Source organism: Dasypus novemcinctus, chromosome 10 (assembly GCF_030445035.2).
Source record: "Dasypus novemcinctus isolate mDasNov1 chromosome 10, mDasNov1.1.hap2, whole genome shotgun sequence".
NCBI classification, from domain to species: domain Eukaryota; kingdom Metazoa; phylum Chordata; class Mammalia; order Cingulata; family Dasypodidae; genus Dasypus; species Dasypus novemcinctus.
In genome coordinates, this window is record NC_080682.1 from 78901618 (window position 1) to 78909617 (window position 8000).

General features: G+C 40.5%; 1 pseudogene; it reads right to left on the bottom strand.

The window, feature by feature from the left end:
- Positions 1-972: 972 nt before the first annotated feature.
- On the bottom strand, positions 973-1933 carry LOC131280211 (geranylgeranyl transferase type-2 subunit beta pseudogene; annotated as a pseudogene).
- Between the last annotated feature and the right edge of the window lie 6067 nt (positions 1934-8000).

Genomic DNA, 8000 nt, shown 5'->3' on the forward strand with positions numbered 1-8000 from the left:
TAGATTGTACAAGGCATGGGACTATATAACACAGTGAACCATGTGGTGGAACATAGACTGTGGTTAAAAGTACAAATATGAGAGTGTTTTCTCATGAACCATAACAAATGTACAATACTAATACATGGTGTTAATTATACGGGGTGTAGGGGAAATATATATATTAAACGTATGCTACGGACCATAGCTAGTGGTAACAGTCTGACAATGTTTTTTCTTTTTTTTTTTTTTCTGAACCTTTTAATCCATTATAGGGTTTTACATTTTTCCATTCATAAGTTAACATTCTTGCTAACACAAATATTTACATCACTGTACAATATGTGAAGGACTACATGGGGAATATTAAGCAGAACTTCAAAACTTCCCCAAGAGTTGTGAAATTACCATAAGCTTTATTATGAAAATATGAACAAAAATACACAGGCATAAACAAAAAAAAATGTGCTCAGAATAACATTATCTCTGAAGAAAAATCTAAAGCTAAAAATACAAGGTCTTTATTTTACAAAATGTATAATTTTATATAATTTATTAAAACTAAACACAACATATACAAAATATTAACAGATTTAAAGTGCTCATTTAGGGAAATGGACTTTGGCCCAGTGGTTAGGGCGTCCGTCTACCACATGGGAGGTCCGTGGTTCAAGCCCCGGGCTTCCTTGACCCGTGTGGAGCTGGCCATGCGCAGCGCTGATGTGCGCAAGGAGTGCCCTGCCACACAGGGGTGTCCCCCGCGTAGGGGAGCCCCACGCGCAAGGAGTGCGCCCATAAGGAGAGCTGCCCAGCGAGAAGGAGGGAGCAGCCTGCCAAGGAATGGCGCCGCCCACACTTCCCGTGCCGCTGACGACAACAGAAGCGGACAAAGAAACAAGACGCAGCAAAAAGACACAGAAAACAGACAACCGGGGGAGGGGAGGGGAATTAAATAAATAAAAATAAATCTTTAAAAAAAAAAAGTGCTCATTTAAAAATCTGATACATAATTAAAATACAGAATGTTAAGATGGCAAAATTATACCAAGTAAGGTTTGTAATGGTTTGCACCTTTTATCTAGGCCTCTAATTCAGGCTGAACATTCACTCTCTGAAGCACTTCTTCAGGCATGCAAAAAACAGGACTAACAGGTTTAATCTGTTCTTCCCCCAAAAGTGATAGTCCAGCAATTCCAAACAAAGTATGAAAATTATCTACCATATCTCCTGGCCTGTCCGCAAATCCTCCAGTTTCTTCATCTTGACATGCCAAGATGAAACTACGCAGTTTCTCTCCATCAATCCAATGAAGCCTTCCAATTGTCTTTAGGGAAGCCAACACCCACCGTGACTAGCACACATCTGGTAACTTCTCTGGCCTTTCATTGAGTCCACCTCATGGTAACTGACGTTCACAAAGGCACCAATCCAGAAAATCAGAATTTACTTGATGCAACTGACTAGTAATAGCCAGGAATCCTGTGCAACAATAGATGTGCCCAGCATGGGATTCAGAACCTGGTCTGCAACCAAATCCACCATCAAAGTTCATACAGGACAAAACAAAATCTATTGCCTTTTCCACATTAATGGCATCCAATTACCCTAACAGAGCCAGAGTTGCCACAGCACAGAAAGAAAATTTTGTATCAATTTCTCCCCAAATGTCTTCAGCAAAAGACTCATCTTCTTTCTGTAGACTTTGAACATACTCCACAACTTTATTTATGTCAATAACTTTAATACTATCATACAGTGTAAGAATCTGGACAGCACTAAGTGTGTACAAAAGATGAGGATTGGGTCCAACACTTGCACTTATTCCACCACACTCATGTTGGCAGGACTTAATAAATGTCAGAATTTCCTCTCTATTCATGCAATGAAGTTGTCCCAAGAGATCCATTACTGTGAGGCCCCAATAGATGCCACTCATCCTCAAATACTCAGACATACAGTATTCCATGTCTGTGAAGGAAAAGAAAGCGACAATGTTTTTTCATAATCTGTAACAAATGTTCCACAACAATGAAGGTGCTAGTGGAAGGGTGACGTATGGAAATTCTGTACATTATACATGATTGTTTTGTAAGCTCACAACTTCTCTAACAAAAAAAAAATATTTAAAAAATTCATAATACTTGGTGATGAATAAATAGGTGGTGGTGGAATGATAGGATAAATCTAAAATAATTCTCTGGGTCCAAAATGGAGCTGGTTTTAAAAGTGCTTAGAAGGATTAGGAAGAAGGCAATGATGACTTAATGAGATAATTAGTTTTGCAGGAGAGTGATGGTCAGATTCAAGAGGTTACGTATATGTCTTTTGGATTTGTTACCATATTTTTTTCTCCACATCTTTTGATACTCATAAATACCATTTGCAATAATCACACACATTGTTATGCCCACCTTTCCCGAATGATTTTTGTGGTATTTTTTCTGGGCCATCTGGAACAGGCACATCAATTCTTAACCACTATTCATTGGCACAGTGAAACAGGGGAGGGTAGAGCTTCCATGCACCCATAAGTAACTGCAAGTTTACTTTAATGGCATCTTGGAAATCTTCCAAGAAAAAGCATAAATGCCCTGGGTTCATTTACAGGTCATAATTTGTAATTTGTCTCCAGGGTTTTTAAAAAGAAGTATGTATTTATATTCAGATTGATGACCCAGCATCTTTAACTCTGACTAAATAGATTTGGAACAACATAGAGGCGACTGAAATTCCTGTGGTGGATATATTTTCTGAGAGCCTTTTTGAGCCCACCATCCTCAGGGGCGTCACATAATAAATCAATGACTCTGTGGAAATTGATAAAAAAGAGCAGGTCACAATATAGATCTGTGGGATCCTGTACAACAGCTGAAATGTGAGATTACTGTTTTTTTATAATCCATGACAGCTTTTGTCCATTCAACAGATATTTATGTTCTAAAACGTGCCATACTCTTTTCAAGGTTCTTTATATACTTTGAGGTTAAAACAAGTCTCTGCAGTAGGCATTATTGTATCTATTTTATGCTTGCAATACCCAAGCTGAGAGAGGTCAATTAACATTCCAAAGATTATTCCTCTAGTATATAGTGAAGCTAAATGAATTAGGACTCTTATATTCCATTTCTATTCTCTTTTCACTAAATCCAGCTGCTTGTTAAGTCAACCAAAAGGTTTAAAACATTATAAAAGTAGCCAACTGGGCATATTCTAAAAAATACCTATTATGCAGCCTCTGTGGAAAACAGTATGGTGGTGCCTCAGAAAATTAAGTATAGGATTACTATATGACCCAGCAATCCCACTGCTAAGTCAATACCCAAAAGAATTGAAAGCAGGACTCGACAGATATTTACACTGATGTTCATAACAGCATTATTCACAATTGCCAGAAGATGGGAGCAACCTAAGTGTCCATCACCCCATAAACGGATAAACAAAATGTGGTATATACATACAAGGAAATATTATTAAGCTGTAAAATGGAATTATACTCTGACACTTGTAAGAACATGGATATGCTATGAAGACATCATGTTGAATGAAATAAGCCAGACACAAAATGACAATTATTATATGATCTCGCCGTTAGGAAATAATTAGAATAAGCAAATTCTTAGAGTTATATACTAGAATACAGGTTACCAGGGGCAGGGGTGGGGGTAGAGAATGGGGATTTAATGATTAATTAGTATAGAGTTTCTGTTTGGGTTAATGGAAAAGTTTTAGTAATGGATGGTGGTGACGGTAGCACAATATTGTGAATGTAATTAACTCTACCACTATATATTTGAATGGGGTTAAAAGGGGAAATTTTAGGTTGCATATATGTTTTAGGTTATGTATATGTTACTAGAATAAAACTTCAAAAGAACATAGGACTATACAATAAAAACAATGAACCCTAATGCAAACTAGGAACTATCGTTAATAATATAATCATAATAATACCATTTCATCAATTGTAAAAGAGTTAACACACTAAGGCAAAGTGTAAATAATAGGAAAACTCTGTGTGGGGGTATATAGGAATTATTTACTTTCTGCATGATTTTTCTATAAACCTACAACTTTTCTAATACAAAAATCAATCAATTTTTTAAAAAGTGTCCATTAAATCCTAGAGCTATCCTAATACTCTTAAATATCAGAAAATCTGCCCAGAAAATAGGCTTCTTCCTCTCCTCCACCTACTTACCTAGAACTGCTTGAAGAAGCCCCTGTTTAGAGTGGAGCAGGTTTTGGTGGGAGGGGGGTCTATTTCACTGCCCCAGAAAATCCAACAGGTAGTATCAGAAAAGTTGCTTGATCCTTTTCTTAAACCTTAAATTTGACCCAAAAAAGAGAATGCAACAGGCCTATACATCTATCTCAAAAGGCCACTCTTTCCATATCTGAAGATTCCCAAAGCCCTTTAAATTGTTCCAAGGCGGTCAGGACAGTACAGCACATGCCGTTAGCATCCTCTTTGGAGATTGCATTAGTTTCCTGTGGCTGATGTGACAAAGCACCATAAGTCAAACAACAACAGATATTGAGTCTCTCACAGTTCAGATACTAGAGGTCCCAAATCAACATGTTGGCCTTTCCAAGTCTCTAGGGGAAGAGCCTCTCTTGCCTCTTACAGCTTCTGATAGCCCCAGGTGTTTGTTGGCTGGGAAGGATTGGGACCAAACTCCAACCTCTGCCTCCATCTTCTGCCATCTCCCACTGTGTCTGTGTCTCTGTGTCCAAATTTCCCTCTCTCCTCAGGACAGCACTCATGTTGGATTTAAGGCCCATCCTAATCCAGTACAACCCAACCTTAACTAATAACGTTGGCTAAGCCCTGTTACCAAACAAGGTCACATTGTGGGGTTCTGGGTGGACATGAGTTTTGGGGGCTCTGAGATTAATACAGAGATTAAAGCTTTCTGCATGTCCCTCTATGGTCCAGCTCTCCAGGACTCCCTTCATCCCATCTTTGTCAACAGCAGGACCGTATGATGCTGGCTTGAGGTCCTTTTTTTAAATATGTGGAGATAGCTCAGATCCTGGAAACATCTTGGCCTATGGACATTTACTCAGTTTATGAAAAACTATTAAGGATGAGTCAATAAACCAAAGACTAATGTTTTTCAGCTTTTAATTGCTGTGTAACAATCATTCATCAAAATACATGAACCTGACATTTAAATAAGATCTCAACACACACCAATTCTTTGTCCCTCTCTTCCTCAGCTCCCCCAACACTTCCTCCTTCTCTTCCCCCACTCCCTTTCTCTACTCCACCATGAAAAATCAGCTTCCAGGAAGCAGACGTCACTCAAGTAATTGGGCATCTGTTTACCATACAGGAGGTCCAGGGTTCGATACCCAGGGCCTCCTGGTGAAGGCAAAGCTGGCCCGTTTGGTGAGCTGGCCCATGTGGAGTGCTGGCCTGTGTGGAGTACCACCCCACGCAGGAGTACTGGCCCACACAGACAGCTGGTGCAGCAAGATGACACAATAAAAAGAGACACAGAGGAGAGATAATAAAAAATACAGCAGACCAGGGAGCTGAGGTGGTGCAAGAGAATGATTGACTCTCACCCTCTCTGGAAGGTCCCAGGATCGGTTCCCAGAGCCACCTAATGAGAAACAAACAGACACAAAAGAACACATAATGAATGGACACAGAGAGCAGCCAATGGAGGAAGGAGGGGAGAAATAAATAAACAAATAAATCTTTTTTTTAAAAATCGACTTCCTCCTTCCCAAGAAGCAGTTTACTGAGTATAAAAGACATGTCACAGGGAGTGGATGTGGCTTGAGTGGTTGAGCACATGCATCCCACATGGGAGATCCCAGTTTCAGTTTCTGGTACCTCCTAAAAACAAACAAACAACAACAAGCAAACAAATGAAAAAACCAACTCAGGGGACCCAATACGGTTCAGTGGTTGAGTGCCGGCTTCCCAAATACGAGGTCCCAGGCTCAATCCCCAGCTTCCGTACCTCAAAAACAAAAAAAGTCATAGAACAGACTAGCACTGGAAATAGAGCCTTTCAACACAAATCAATTCCCTTGTAAGCCCTGCTACACATTCCCATTTATGCTCATTTATGCTTTTAAACATGTAACTCATGCTTCAAAGCCTTTATATTTGCTGTTGAAAAACCTCTCTTGCCTCCAGCAAAAGTTCTCCCTGAGCATGGTATTGCTGGGATTTTGGGGGTGAGAAGGTTTCTCATGAAAGGTTACAAATAAGATGTATTAATTCTCACAGGGTATCCTCCACCACTTTCCTAGGGCATCCACCTTGAGATGGTGATACCTTGAGATGGTGATGTCTCCTACTGCAGCCAATGCTCACAGATGAGCCTCTTCAAATGTGAACCATAACCTTCTATCCGGCCAGCAGCTCTTTGGGAAAACCTCCCTGATGCACTTTTTTTTTTTTAAGTTTTTTTTAAATTTATTTCTCTCCCCTTCCCCCCGCCCCTCTCCAGTTGTCTGTTCTCTGTGTCCATTTTGCTGTGTGTTTTTGTTTGTCCGCTTCTGTTATTGCCAGCGGCACCGGGAATCTGTGTTTCTTTTTGTTGCGTCATCTTGCTGCATCAGCTCTCCCTGTGGGCGGCACCATTCTGGGCAGGCTGCACTTTATTTCGCACTGGGCGACTCTCCTTATGGGGCGCACTCCTTGCGCATGGGGCTCCCCTATGCGGGGGACACCCCTGCGTGGCACGGCACTGCTTGTACACATCAGCACTGTGCATGGGCCAGCTCCACACGGGTCAAGGAGGCCCAGGATTTGAACCGCGGGCCTCCCATGTGGTAGACGGACGCCCTATCCACTGGGCCAAGTCCGCTTCCCATCTGATCCCCTTTTAGTCCACATGTAGTTTGGAGAACTGACCTCAGCTCTATGTTATGGATTAGGCATGTGACCCAGGCCTGGCCAATCAGAGTCCACATTCCTCTTCAAACAATGGTTGCTTTAGAGATGAGTATGTGACTTAAGCCAGTCCAGTGAAATCACACATGGAACTTGGGAGCAGGTACTGGGAAAGTGGTGTCCTTTCATCAACTGAAAGGAAAATGTGTGCCTGCAGCTATAGGCACACAGATTTGTCATGACACTGGGAAAAATCTGCTAAGAAAGGAGGAACACAAAGTCAAGACACAGAGAAATAGAAACAATCCAATGACATTGTTTCAACCCTGGATCCAGGCATGCCTGAAGTTAGATTTATGCCTTCGCTTCCCAGTTATATTAGTCATTATGTTTTTTTCCTTTAAAGTACTCTGAGATGGGCCTCTGCCACTTAAAACAAAAGACTTCTGACTAAGACCCTTAAATAATTGTACCTATTTCCAGCTTTTAAAGCTTGACATCTAATACAAAACATGAACCTATCTAATACCTACAGCTCTGTCAGCAATAAAATTTATTATTTTCCACACTCAAATTTTCTAACTTTTTACCCAAAACTTTCCCCCTCTATTTGAGAGTCTACTCCAGATCAGGAATGGTTCTTCTTCTCTGAGTCTGACTGCATTTTGATTTTTAAATCATTTTGATAGAAATCTCAGGGAACCAAGAGAAAGAAATAGGACAGGGGGTTTCACATGCCCTTTTATTGTACATTAAATATAATGTCCAATAATCCTTTGGTGTCACCTTCTGAGTGCCCAGCACTCTGTAGTCTCAAACCCCAAGCTGACTGCCTATTCATGTTGGGGGCAAATAACACTGGGTGGGGTGTCTGAAGCCTATAGCTGAGCCTCTGTAGGTGCTCTGACCTTTCATTACATTCTCTGAGATTGAAAGCAGAGGATAAATTCTATCCATAAACTCTCTTAATTTTAATCCCATCAAAACCTTGTTTGGTTGTAGTCCTCACCAGAGGAATCCAATTTGATCTTAAACAAAGGGACTCACTTCCCCTAAATATATTAAGGCAACTGTTCTCAATCCTCAGAACTACCTGTAGTATGTTGTTATTGTTAATACGTTCAAAATTAAATTTGTCAGATTGATAGCTCTTCATTTGGGGGGG